General features: G+C 42.0%; 1 non-coding gene across 2 annotated transcripts; it reads left to right on the forward strand.

Annotated features, from left to right (window-relative positions):
• Window positions 1-3,144: 3,144 nt before the first annotated feature.
• LOC112432654 (uncharacterized) lies at window positions 3,145-11,965 on the forward strand. 2 transcript variants are annotated; one of them, XR_013096059.1, is made up of 6 exons: window positions 3,146-3,533; window positions 4,435-4,782; window positions 4,904-7,494; window positions 9,110-10,085; window positions 11,049-11,396; window positions 11,523-11,965. It is a non-coding gene; the product is annotated as an uncharacterized LOC112432654 (transcript). The 2 variants fall into 2 exon arrangements; XR_013096058.1 differs by having other exon boundaries at window positions 3,145-3,533; window positions 4,904-10,085.
• Window positions 11,966-13,132: the final 1,167 nt, after the last annotated feature.

The raw sequence follows: 13,132 nt of genomic DNA on the forward strand, positions 1-13,132 counted from the left end.
AGCCGCCTGGGGGGCTCTTCAACTGGTGGGGGGGATGGTCACATCTTGCAGGAGCTTTCTTCTCTCAGGAACTCTCTGCAGGAGGGGGAGATACAGGAGAGGTGGAGGAAGATCTCAGCCTGGGCGTTTACCGTCTTATGTAGTCTGGAAGATGTGTGGTTGGTGGGGTGGGTGCAGTTTTCTCTGTGGTGGGGTTGGGTGGACTGTCCAGGGCTCTGTGGAGCCGGAGGGCGCTACTGCACTGGGCCCCGGTCTGATGGGCCTGGGCCCCCCTTCCCTGGCGGGTCGCGGAGGGTGGGAGTGCCTACTGGGGTCAGCGGGGGAGCTGGCCCCAGGGAGGGGTTACCTGCCCCTCCCTTCCTTCCCTCCCCATCTCCAGCTGCCTCCCTCTTCCCGCTCCTCCACAACCACCCACACATGCAGGGCCTTGGAGTGGGGGTATGTCACCAGGGTGCAGAGGAGGCTACCCCCCCCCCCTGTCCCCTTCTGGCTGCCTCTGCCTCAATTTTATCCCACAACTTAGACATTCACATTATTCACACTCTCATTACACATACATATAGGATCTTGGGGGTGGGCACAATCACGGAGTCCAAATCACCATCAGGGTGTATACCTCACCCCTGACGTCGTTGCCCACCTCTCAATTTTAAATACACTTAGTCATTGAGGGTTAGCAGGAGGGACTATGCGCTTACCTGCTGCTCCTTGGCAGGTAGCTCCATGCCCTCCTGGGTTTTAATTGCACCTTAGAACACATATGCATCAACACTACAATGAGCGGGTGGAGGGAGGTTTGGAGTCTTCTCCCACCCCCATTCTCTGCGGCCTGCTGGAGCGGGAGGGCTAGTAGGAGGAGTTGGCCTCCCTGCTGCTGCGGAGTCGGGGTGGTCTGCCTCTCCCCACCGCAGGGAAAAGGGTAACACCACCTGGGTCTGGGTGCAATTCCCCCCTCCAGGGGCAAGGGTACCTAGACCCGGTTTGTAGAGTACGCTTGGGGAGTGTGATTGTGTGTACAGCGTCTCTTTATGTCTGTCTCCACGTTGGTTGAGTGTGGAGTGAGTGCATATGAGAGCATGAGGGTGGGAATGGATGTTTGTGTCTGTGTGTGCCTGTATGTCTGTGTCTATATGTCAGGTTGGGTATCAGACGCCACCTCTCTGGGGACATCTCAGGCCCTCCAAGGTTTGGAGGCCTATCTCCACCCACCACCACTTCCCCTGCCGGTGGCGGACTCCCTCAGGTGTCGGTGTGTTGGTGGTTCTTTGTGTCTGGGGGTGGGCGTCCGGGTACACACCGGCTCACTCCTTGGCGGCCGCTTGTCGGGGCCTGGGGCCTGGGGCTCGCTCGGGCCCCTTTGGAGGTGGGGTGCCCCCGGCCTCTCGGCCTAGGGCTCGGTCACTCAGGCGCAGCTGGGGGCCGGCGGAGCTCACGGGCGCGTCACTGCAACTCCCCCTGACTTCTGCTCCGCGGCTGCTGGGCGAGCCCTCATCTGGGACTCTCCTCAGCTCTTACTGGGACAGTGGCGCGGCTGCCCCTCTGTTGGTCTTCCTTGGTCTCTTGTGTTCTGGGGGCCTCTGGATGTCTGGAGTTTTGATCTCCTCCATACCCGCTTCACACCCTGGAGGACGGGGCTGTGGCCCCCCCACACTCCCTAGCAGATCATTACATGGAGAAACCTTTGGAATGCAAGCATGCTGATCCACACAGGTATGCACACATGGGTATTCACAGACGCGGACTAAAGCTTTCTTGGCTGCTGCCTCAAAGCACACTGTGCGCTGTCTATCTTGCGTGCTGCACAATATCGTTTATTACTTAGTAAATACTGATATCTATGACTAGCTAGTTTATTGTGATGGTATGGTGCTTTGTTTTCTCTATTATTATGTTGCTCTTTGTTGTTTGCTGTCTCCTCTGTTTGTTTTTGTTTGTTTGTTTGTTTGTTTTTTTTCTCCATACAGGTGACCCAGGAGTTTTTTTTTTTTTTTTTTTTTTTTTTTTGTCTCTCTTCCCCCCCCCTTCTCACCGTCTCTTCTCCCCTTTGGTTTTCTTTCTTTCTCTCCCCCTCTCTCTCTCATTCATTCCCCCTGTCCTATTTATTAAAAAAAAAAAAAAAAAAAAAAAAAAAAAAAAAAAAAAAAAAAATGACAAAGGATGAACTGAAGCTCTGCCATCACGTAATGTCGCATACTGCTGTTTCTGATGTCATTTAAGAAAAAAAAAAAAAAAAAAAAAAAAAAAAAAAAAAAAAAACCTCGATTACACTCATTAGACTCCAACATGGACGGCTGAAAACTATGGCAGAGCAATCCTTGCAGTCAACTTATAATACAAGTTGACTGCAGACGAGACACACCTAAAGTCAATTTATAATCATTATTTAATCCAACAGTTTACTGTTTTGTAGTAGAAAAACCCGTCAATCATGAAAACATCAGCTAAAAACCCTGTTTGACTCTTTATTCCTGCTGATTTGTAGAAGAGAAAAAGAGAAGAAAAGAAAAAAAGCAACAGAAAAGCAAAACATCCTTTCACTGTTTTGAAGACAGGAGGATCTCACATGTTCACACATGCTGTATGCAGTTCCTGTCTGGGCCTGTTACGCAGCAACAGAAGCGGTGCCGCTTGCTGTCTCACAGATAGAAACCATTAAAAGAACAGTACGTGTATCGAAAGAGTACAATTACTTCGTAGTGATGTGCATCTCACACTGCTGTTATTGACTCAGAAATTTAACACTCCTTCTTTCTCCTTCATTCGATTTCTTTTCCAGACAAAAACAGGTGAACTCCACAGAACGGACCTGGCTGCTGTGTGGAGTGACTCACACTCAAGTTTATTCCGAAAGTCCCTTGTTTTCAGTTTTCTTTATGAATCAGTTAAATTTCCCCTCTGAGATCAGGATCAAGCACTGATCCTTGTTAAGTCCTTGAGCATTTCCTCTTTATTTATTCTTATCTTTCATCAGTTCTGCTTTCCAACCAGTTCATGTAAAAGAGTCGTGCAAGTTTTTACCAAAGATAGCTCGTGTTCAAACATGAGCTCGAGCCAACATCAGGATAGGAATGATGAACCCATAACATTTTACAAATCAGGACATGTGTGTGTGGGTGGGGGCATATTTTTCCACTTCATGTTCTCATTCAAATGAAAACAGCTCACTGAGGGATGTGCCTGTTCTTCAAGGTTTAAGGCTCTGCCCACTGTGAGCTCCTTTTTCTAAGATTTTGAAGGCTTCATGCATTCTCCGTGGTGATCGAGGATATAATTTTGGGGAAATTAGTCAAGAATTATTTTCTTTTAAATAATTTAAACCCAGCGAAATCGAAAGAGTTTGTGACATGTTTCATTGTGACTTTGGTCAAGCCTCGAATTTGATCTCACGCAGTCAAATTTGAACTCCGGTCCTGTTATTTACGGATTCACGCAGGATTTTTAAAAACAAAGATCATCAGACATGTCTGCAGGAATATGCATATTTCTTTGTTCGATTCTGCTGCTTGCTGGCGTGTTTGTGTCCGTGTGTGCAGGTGAGATAACTGTATGTAACATAAAGAAGAATAAAGCGTTTCAGAGTGGTTTACGTGTGTACAATATGATATAATACAAAGGTATTAGGTGCTTGTTAGACAGTGTATTTGTTTGAAACTGAATATGTGATATAATTGTTTAATAAATAAAGTTTGCTTTAAGCCGCCCATCACCGGGGCATGTTTCTGTGGAACCTGCAGGAAGTCAATTAAACATGTAAGCCCTAAACAATAAGAAGACAAAGGTCTGTGGAGTCTTTCCAAAATGATCTGGTGCTGATATTAAAACATCTCTGAGAAAACCATCAGCTTCCATTTACCACGAGCTCCTTATTCAATCTAAACAGACTAGCTCTTATGTAGTACGTTTCTACCTGAGCAGTCAAATCACTTCATACATGTCTCAATCAGCAGTGCTTTATGTCATATTTATTCACACTCCTGCTCTACCTCCTGAGCCACAGCCACTCTAATCTACAACTGTCATCAGAGTTTTAGACAATTCAAGCAGCAGGACTTTGACGTTAAACTGAGGTCAAAGTTCCCACAGATGATGAGAAGATATCTTTGTGCTATCAAAATCTGAGATTTTTGGCTTTTCAAACATGCCCCCTGATGTCTTGGCAATCAAGAAAAAAAAACAGATGTACTTCATATCATAAAAATAAAAATAATTAACTCAAATGTCAAAGACAGTAAGCAGCATATTAGAAGTTAATTGTTATTTTTGTGATTCCACTGATGTGGCACACTTGGTAGTGTCCACTAAATACTTCTCAGGTGTGCTGGTTTCTGAGGCTCCTCTTTTGACCCACAGTGTCCTCAACATCAGTAGGAAAAAGTTTTTTGAGTGTCTTGACTGATCCTCACTCACTTTGCTCTGTGTTGTTTCCTCTTTCAGAGGACAAAAGCATCACAGTTCAGTCTGGACAGAACGTCATTCTACCATGTCAAGCTCCAAATGATAAGGGTTCCATCAGAGTGGTAAAGTGGACCAAACCTGACCTACAAAAGAAAATAGTACATTTGTATGTGGATCGGCGATTTGTTCTCGAGGATCAGAATCCATCTTTTAAGAACCGAGTGGATCTGCGGGACAGAGAAATGGAAAATGGAGACGTGTCTTTGATTCTGAACAATGTGACGATTAATGATGCTGGAAAATACGAATGTAGTGTTACCCAGAAAAAAGACCTCAGCCCTTCCACCACCACCATAACTGTTGACCTGAGAGTTATTAATTCTACAGGTGAGTTATGAGAGTTCAGTGTGTCAGTGATCAAAGTTGAATCTGCTTCCTGGTTGTTGGATTCTGTTCTGTTCTTCACTTATCACCTAGCTGACACCTCATACCTGTTTCTCACCTGCAGGTCAGACATTCCTACCAGTAGGACGAAGTGTAAGTGGCTCTGTTGGACTGGTCATTGGTCTGTATCTTCCCGTTGTGCTTCTCGTTGTTGCTTTTGTTTTTTAGCTACAGAAAATTTAAAGAAATCAGTGAGTGTTCAAACCAACCTCAGTTTTTTTTGTTAATGAAAACAAGAAAAGAAAAATGATCTGAGGACAGACGGACATTAAAGATGGGGAACATTCAGCTGCAGATTTCAAACATCTAAAATTTTAATTTCTTTCACATCTGTTGGACTGATTGTTGGTCTGACAGTTTCTGGTCTGCTTCTTCTGGCAGTTGTTTTGTTTCATCCACAGAAGATATAAACAACAACAAAATCAGGGTCCATTCCACCCTTCTGCTGGAAAGTAGTAGGTTGACATTTTTCCAGAGAAAGGAAGATGATAAGATGACAGACATTTTAATGCTTAACATCCAGCAGGCCATATCAAATGTTAAGTTCTTGATTTGATTTTACATTTTAAATGTTCAGTTTCTTGTGGTTCCATCTGTTGGACTGACAGTTGGTCTGTCTGTCTTCTTTTTACTTTTGAGGGGTTAAAAGAAATGAGTCAGAATCTACACGAGCTCCCCAGAGCAGAGTAAAATGAGTTGGCTGAGTTAGTCATAAAAAGATCAACATTCTAAACCAACCACTTTGAAAACAGTTTATTTTGTTCCTGCTATACTTTTTTGTTTTACATTTCTAAATTATGATTATCTGACTGTCAAGAAGTCCTGCACTACAATCCACTAAAGTCTCATTTTCATTGTTCCTGTCTATAAAAAGCAGGAAAAATCCATAAATATGTTTAAACATTTATGCTCCAGTACTAAAACAGCCAGTGTTCAAACCAAGCTCAGTTTTAATGAAAACAAAGATGATCTGAGGACAGACAGACTTTAAAGATGTTGAACATTCAGCTGCACATTTCAAATATCTAAAAATTTTAATGTTTTTCGCATTTCTCTCAAACATCATGTCAAGTCTGCCTGCAGCTTTATGACCTACAGTTTTTGTCCACCTTCAGTATTTTAATATGTTTTGCTCACACCAAGTTAAACTGTATTACGCAGGAACATTACTCTATGTTCTGCTGTATTAGAATCAGTGAGCCGCGTTTATATTCTTTTTAAAATATCGTTTATATTTCTGTCATGCTTTTGTGGAAAATTCACAAGTTCACTTTGACCCAAACCCATTGTACATATATGCATATTATGTTGTGTTTTTCTAATTAAATATCCAGTGTCGTGTATGTTGCAGTGTTGGAATCAGTGAGTGTTGGTTTCAGCTTCAGGTTCAGCAGCTGTTTGTGACATCTGGATGGGTTTGACTCATCATGTTCAGTGAGCATAAATACAGATGCTGACTAAACCAACTCACAACACAGACACAAAAGCATGTCACAGGTTTTCATCTGTGTAACATAAGTAAAGTTGCATATTTGGGAACACCTCATTGGTTTTGGTGTGATTGTTGGTTTAGTTAGTTCCCTTCACACACTTGGGCTGTGGTGTGTTAGTAAATCAAAAAAATTAACTGCCTGAACAATAATGTTCACTTGGATGGGTTTCAGTGAGTGATTCGAGGGACTGCTGTCCAAGGAAAATGAAACTGAAACTTATCAGTCCCAGTCTGGTATTTTGTGAAATCTAACTTCCCCTCAGGCGCTTCTGAGAAACAGACTCCTCCATAAACTTGGATTTCAGTCATGTAATGTGTGTTTCCTGCAGCACTCAAAGCACTTCATGTAATATGCATCATTCACCCATTTATACAAGCAGTTTTGTCTATGCCTAAGTGCTTTCTGTCTAATATTCATAAATTCATACTCCAGTGCATGCATCAGATCCAACTTGAGGTTAATTGGTTAACTGGGGTTCAACCATCAATCTTCCAATCAGTAAGTGACCTGCTCTACCTCCTGAGCTACAGCCACCCCAAGTGCACATTTCTGTACTGCTGTTCCATTCGCACAGCAACTGAAGGGGTGCTATCATCCACTGCAGATAGGCTCCCTTGCAGTCTTACAAAATGCTAACTGCACGTCATTGAAAGTAAATACTGTATACAAAGTTGTGCCAAAGCACAGACACGGGCTGCACTGGGCTTTTTGCATTGTTTTCAACACTCTGGCTCTTCACATGTTAGCACTTTTCTCTTCTCCAGGCCACAGGGTGGTTGTGTCACATATTGCTGTCACTGCCTACATTGACACTAAAAAAAACTCTCCCACCGCCATCGTGTTACGCTGAGCTGTAAATTCTCCTTAACGCCTCGATTGCTCTCATTATAGACTCCACCATGGACAGCTGAAAACTCTACAGCAGAGCAGTCCTCGAGATCTGTTAGAAGTTTGAAGTAGCTCCGCTTCGGTCACAGGATGTTCTTGTAATGACTGTATGAACGACTGGAGATCCTATACAAACAGCAGAAACACTTCAGATTCCTCTGCTTCTTCAATCTCGTCCAGAGCACTTTCTGCCAGCCGAATCAGAGCACGTCGGGGCTGTCCTTTAAAACCCACCACTGCTGGTTCGCTGCACTTAAGACGCTGGCACACCTTTGTGAGTTCGGGTTTCCCAAGGGTCCACAATGCTGTTCTGATGTCATCTTGTAGTTGTTCCATCTTTGGAAGATGTTAATTCAACACGTTCTAGATTTTTGTCCAGCGCGGGAAATATACTCTTAGCTGGTGGCTCACCAGATGATGTTACACACTGAAGGAAGACAAGGTTCATTCAGGTGCACATTGAGGTTTGTTGCGCTCAGTAGTTCTGTGTTACTGACGGCTTCCATCACAATAACTGTCCTGCGTTACTTTTGTAAGGGATTACTTTGCCAGTCTCTCATTTTTCTGGGCCGCCACTGCCACCTACTGACAAAACTCAATATCACCCTGAGACCAAATCAGGTGGGAGCAAATGTGTTTTGCTCTGTGATACAAACTATTCACAACAAAAGCAAGAAAGAAAAGTGAGGGGGGGGGGGGGGGGGGGGGGGGGGGGGTGTCACAAACACTGCGGGCTGAGAGTTGTTGACAGTTCAAACATTCAGGGTACCACACCTACAGGCAATTCATTCTCTAATCCAGCATGTTATTGTTTTGTAGGAGAAAAACCCATGCAGGTACAAATATTAAAATATACCCTGTCTGACCGGACTTTTTCCTGTTGACTTATAGAACAGAAAACAAAAAGAAAAACAAACCTTCCTGTCACTCTTTGGCTAACAACAGAGCTCCAACATGTTCCTACATGCTGTGTACAGGATCGGTCAGACTGATTTTGTTTGTGCTTTCAAGACTTTTTAACTCCTTCACCACCATCGAATTGAGGAAGCGAACAGTTTCATCTTCATTAAGACTTCACAAAAAGTGGTGATGCATATTTGTAGAATTTAAATCGCTCCAAGAATTAGATAAACATTTTAAACATGGTAAAAAAACAGTTTCATGTTTTTGTGTTAGGTAGTTTTAGACCAGTTTTACACTCAGTACACACGCCACATCATCCCTGCTAACAACAACACCGCATTCACGTGCATGTTAGGCAGTATTTGACTCATTTGCTGCTGCGCTTGTCTCACAGATAGACCACATAAAAGCACTGTATGATGCACTGAAAGAGTACAGTTACTTCAGCTCTCACTGATGTTATTGACTCAAAAATGTGCGACCCTAAAACATTAATGCTCTTTCTTTCTCCTTCATTGGATTTATTCCACACAAAAACAGGTGAACCACAGAGCAGGCTCAAGTCATTCGGAAAGCCCCTTATTTTCACTTTTTGTTACAAAACATCAAAGTCCCCTCTGAGATCAGAATGTAGTAGCACTGATACTTGCCAAGTCTCTGAGCATTTCCTCTTTATTTATTTTTATCTTTCATCAGTTCTGCCTTCTAACCACAGCTCATGTAAGAGTTGTGTAAGTTGTCTGAGAGTCTGCTCTGAGTCTGTGTTTGTATTATATGCTGACTGAAGTTTCTAAACAAAGATAGGTCGTGTTGTGTTCTAACTTGAGACAATATTGGATTAGATGTGATAAAGTATGACATAAATCTAATATTTATTCTTTGACTTTAAGCCCAGAGTGAACGCTGTAGGTGTTTAGGCTGTTTTGTTTATGTTTTGGATCAATTTATATCTGGCATGTGATTATGGAGTATGTTGTGTTTTCTAGTGTAGCTCTCCTGTTTGGTGGCTTTTGGGAGGCTGTAGAGCAGGTTGTTAACCAACTGGATCCATGTTTGATCTCCGGCTCCTGCAGTTTGCATATTTAAGGAAGGTAAGATGGTGAACGCTGAGTTGCTTCTGATGCATCGATCTGAAGTCTGAGTCTGTGTGAATGTTAGAGAAAGTGCTTGTGTGATGGGGTGTAGTTCTCAGTTAGAGTAAAAAAATGTGCAACATAATAAGCAGTTCATTTGACCAAAGGGTGGTACACTTTTGCTGTAAACGTACCTATTCTGTCAAAAGCAGCACATAACTGAGGGATGATTAATGTGGTAACTAAAATAAAGTGTAAGAGCAGCTCTGATGTAATGTGAGTATTTCTTAGTAAGACAGTTCAGAGATATGAGAGGAGCTGAAGGAGAATCAGTATGTGTATGTTTTCACCTTTAAACCTTGAAGCTGTATCTGAAAGGAACTTCACTTTAGTTCGATAAGAGGGAAATTAACAAAAGTCTTTCCTGTCTTTGCACAGTTTGTCATGTTCTCACTTCATGTTCTCGTTTACATGAAAAAAACTGGCAGGAAAAAAAAAACTGGGCGTGCTCTGGGTATTGTCTGCCCACTGACAGTTTAACGGCTGCTCCTGTTTGTTTTCCTCAGGCTTCATATGGAGCTCGAGGGTGAAGTTTTAGATGAAAAAAAAAACAGATAAGAGGTACTTTTTTGTGATAATTCAGGCGCAGGAAAATCGAAAGCGTTTATTCAAGATGAGCGGCTGAAAGAGATACGCGTTTCACACTCGCTTTGAATTTGAACTAACGCAGTCAAGTTTTAGACCCCGGTCCAGTTATCCACGGATAATATCAGCAGGCGGGATTTTAAACAAAGATCGTCGGACTACAGCGCGGACATGGCTGCAGGAACATGTGCGTGTCTTTGCTCGACTCTGCTGTTTGCTGTCGTCTTTGTGTTCGTGTCTGCAGGTGAGATTTAACTGTTGGAAACCAAACAGCGACCATAAGCAACATAAAGAAGAATAAAGAGTTTCAGAGTGGTTTGCATGTGTACAATATGGTATAATGCAATATCAACACACATAATACAGTAGTAGTTCATCGTTACAGAATGTTTTGGTTTTAAAGTCAATATGTGGTTTAATTGTTCATTAAATAAAGTTTGCTTTAAACCCCCCACCTCCCTCCCCCCACTCGGGGGCATGTTTCTGTGGAACCTGCAGGAAGTCAATTAAACATGTAAGCCCTAAACAATAAGAAGACAAAGGTCTGTGGAGTCTTTCCAAAATGATCTGGTGCTGATATTAAAACATCTCTGAGAAAACCATCAGCTTCCATTTACTACGAGCTCCTTATTCAATCTAAACAGACTAGCTCTTATGTAGTACTTTTCTACCTGAGCAGTCAAATCACTTCATACATGTCTCAATCAGCAGTGCTTTATGTCATATTTATTCACACTCCTGCTCTACCTCCTGAGCCACAGCCACTCTAATCTACAACTGTCATCAGAGTTTTAGACAATTCAAGCAGCAGGACTTTGACGTTAAACTGAGGTCAAAGTGCCCACAGATGATGAGAAGATATCTTTGTGCTATCAAAATCTAAGATTTTTGGCTTTACAAACATGCCCCCTGATGTCTTGGCAATCAAGAAAAAAACACAGATGTACTTTATATCATAAAAATAAAAATAATTAACTCAAATGTCAAAGAAAGTAAGCAGCATATTAGAAGTTAATTGTTATTTTTGTGATTCCACTGATGTGGCACACTTGGTAGTGTCCACTAAATACTTCCCAAGTGTGCTGGTTTCTGAGGCTCCTCTTTTGACCCACAGTGTCCTCAACATCAATTAGAAAAAAGTTGTTTTTTTTAGTGTCTTTTTTGATCCTCACTCTCTCACTTTGCTCTGTGTTGTTTCCTCTTCCAGACCAGGAAATCTTTACAGTTTTGTCTGGACAGAACGTCATTCTACCATGTCAAGCTCTAAGAGATAAAGGTTCCCTCAGAGCTGTAGCTTGGACCAAACCTGACCTACAAAATAAAAATGTGTATCTGTATCGAGATGGGCGATTTGATCCCGCAGATCAGAATCCATCTTTTAAGAATCGGGTGGATCTGCAGGACAGACAGATGAAGGATGGAGACGTGTCTTTGATTCTGAAGGATGTGATGATTAATGACGCTGGAAAATATGAATGTAGTGTTACCCAGAAAAAAGACCTCAGCCCTTTCACCACGACCATAACTCTTGACCTGAGAGTTATTAATTCTAAAGGTGAGTTATGAGAGTTCAGTGTCAGTGATCAAAGTTGAATCTGCTTCCTGGTTGTTGGATTCTTTTTAGCTCTTCACTCATCACCTACCTGACAGCTGACACGTCACACCTGTTTCTCACCTGCAGGTCGGGCAGTCCTACCAGTAGGACGAAGTGTAAGTGGTTCCTTTGGACTGGTCATTGGTCTGTATCTTCCTGTTGTGCTTCTCGTTGTTGCTTTTGTTTTTTAGCTACAGAAAATTTAAAGAAAACAGTCAGTGTTCAAACCAACCTCATTTTTTTTGTTAATGAAAACAAGAAAAGAAAAATGATCTGAGGTCAGACGAGCATTAAAGATGGGGAACATACAGCTGCAGATTTCAAACATCTAAAAATAAAAACTCTCAAACATCTTTGTAATATCTGATTGCAGCTTTATGACCTACAGTTTGAGTCCATCTTCAGTATTTTAATATGGTTTTCTCAAACCAAGTGAAACTTTATTATATTACTGTATGTTCTGCCGTATCAGAATTAGTGATTTTGCTGTAGTAGAGTTTACATTATTTGTAAAATATTATATGTGAAAAAAAAAAAAAAAAAAAAAAAAAAAAAAATATATATATATATATATATATATATATATATTAGGGGTGCAACGATATTCGTATCGATATTGAACCGTTCGATACAGTGCTTTCGGTTCGGTACGCATATGTATCGAACAATACAATTTTTTTCAATTTTTTTTTTTTTTTTTTTTTTTTTGTGTGTCCCGTTTGGATCTATAGCCATCAGAATTGTTGTCTTGAGGCCAAGAAAGATGCCAAGAGGATTTATTTTAAGTGGATCATCATATTGGTCCATTTGATTGACCTTTATTATAATTATGAATTTATTTTATTTTCAGTTGCAAACGGGACAGACATGACTGTGGGATAGGACAGGGGGAAAGAATGAAAGAAAGAGGGGGAGAGAAAGAAAGAAAACCAAAGGGGAGAAAAAAAAAGAACAATACAAAATTTGTAATTTATTTTATCAACTTTCTGCATTTGACTACTCCGCCTAGGCTCGAGAGTGCAGCCTAGGCGGAGTAGTCGAACGCAGATTCACTGAGCACTCAACACAGACAGCATGGTCAGAAGGAAGAGCGCAGGGCAAGCTAGCGAGACAGAAGTGGACCTCCCCCACCCTCATTCAGATCTGGCGTTTGGAATTATTTTGGTTTTCATGTGACGTATGACCCTGAAGGTAAGCGCGTCATGGACTAAAGTAAAACAGTATGTTGGATGTGCCACGCAATGCTCAATTACATTGGTGGGAACTAGTGTGTTAGCGCAGTTAGCTCGTTAATGTGTTGACGCCGTCCAGCCCCACGCACGGGCGATCGGCGGTAACTCATTAACGGAGATTTGCCACGTTATGGCGTTAATGTCATTTTAACGAGATTAACGCTGACAGCACCAGTGGGAACACAACGAATATGACTGCACATTTACGCCGACATCATCCTAGTGCAAAGACAAGTGGAAGCAGACAAAAACAACAAGCACGCATGCTACAAACTTTACTCGAGTCATTTAGACAGCCGTTAGCACATGATTCTCCTCATGGTGACCTGATATGTTTAATATGCTGCTGAGAATATAGCCCAGAAGAAGCGTATAGTATATCTTTTATTTTGGAAAGAGCCATTTCTCTGTAATAAACTCTCTTTTCCAAAGATGAGTGATTTCTCGATTAGATTAATTTTTTTA

Source organism: Maylandia zebra, unplaced genomic scaffold (genome assembly GCF_041146795.1).
Source record: "Maylandia zebra isolate NMK-2024a unplaced genomic scaffold, Mzebra_GT3a scaffold02, whole genome shotgun sequence".
Classification (NCBI taxonomy): Eukaryota; Metazoa; Chordata; class Actinopteri; order Cichliformes; family Cichlidae; genus Maylandia; species Maylandia zebra.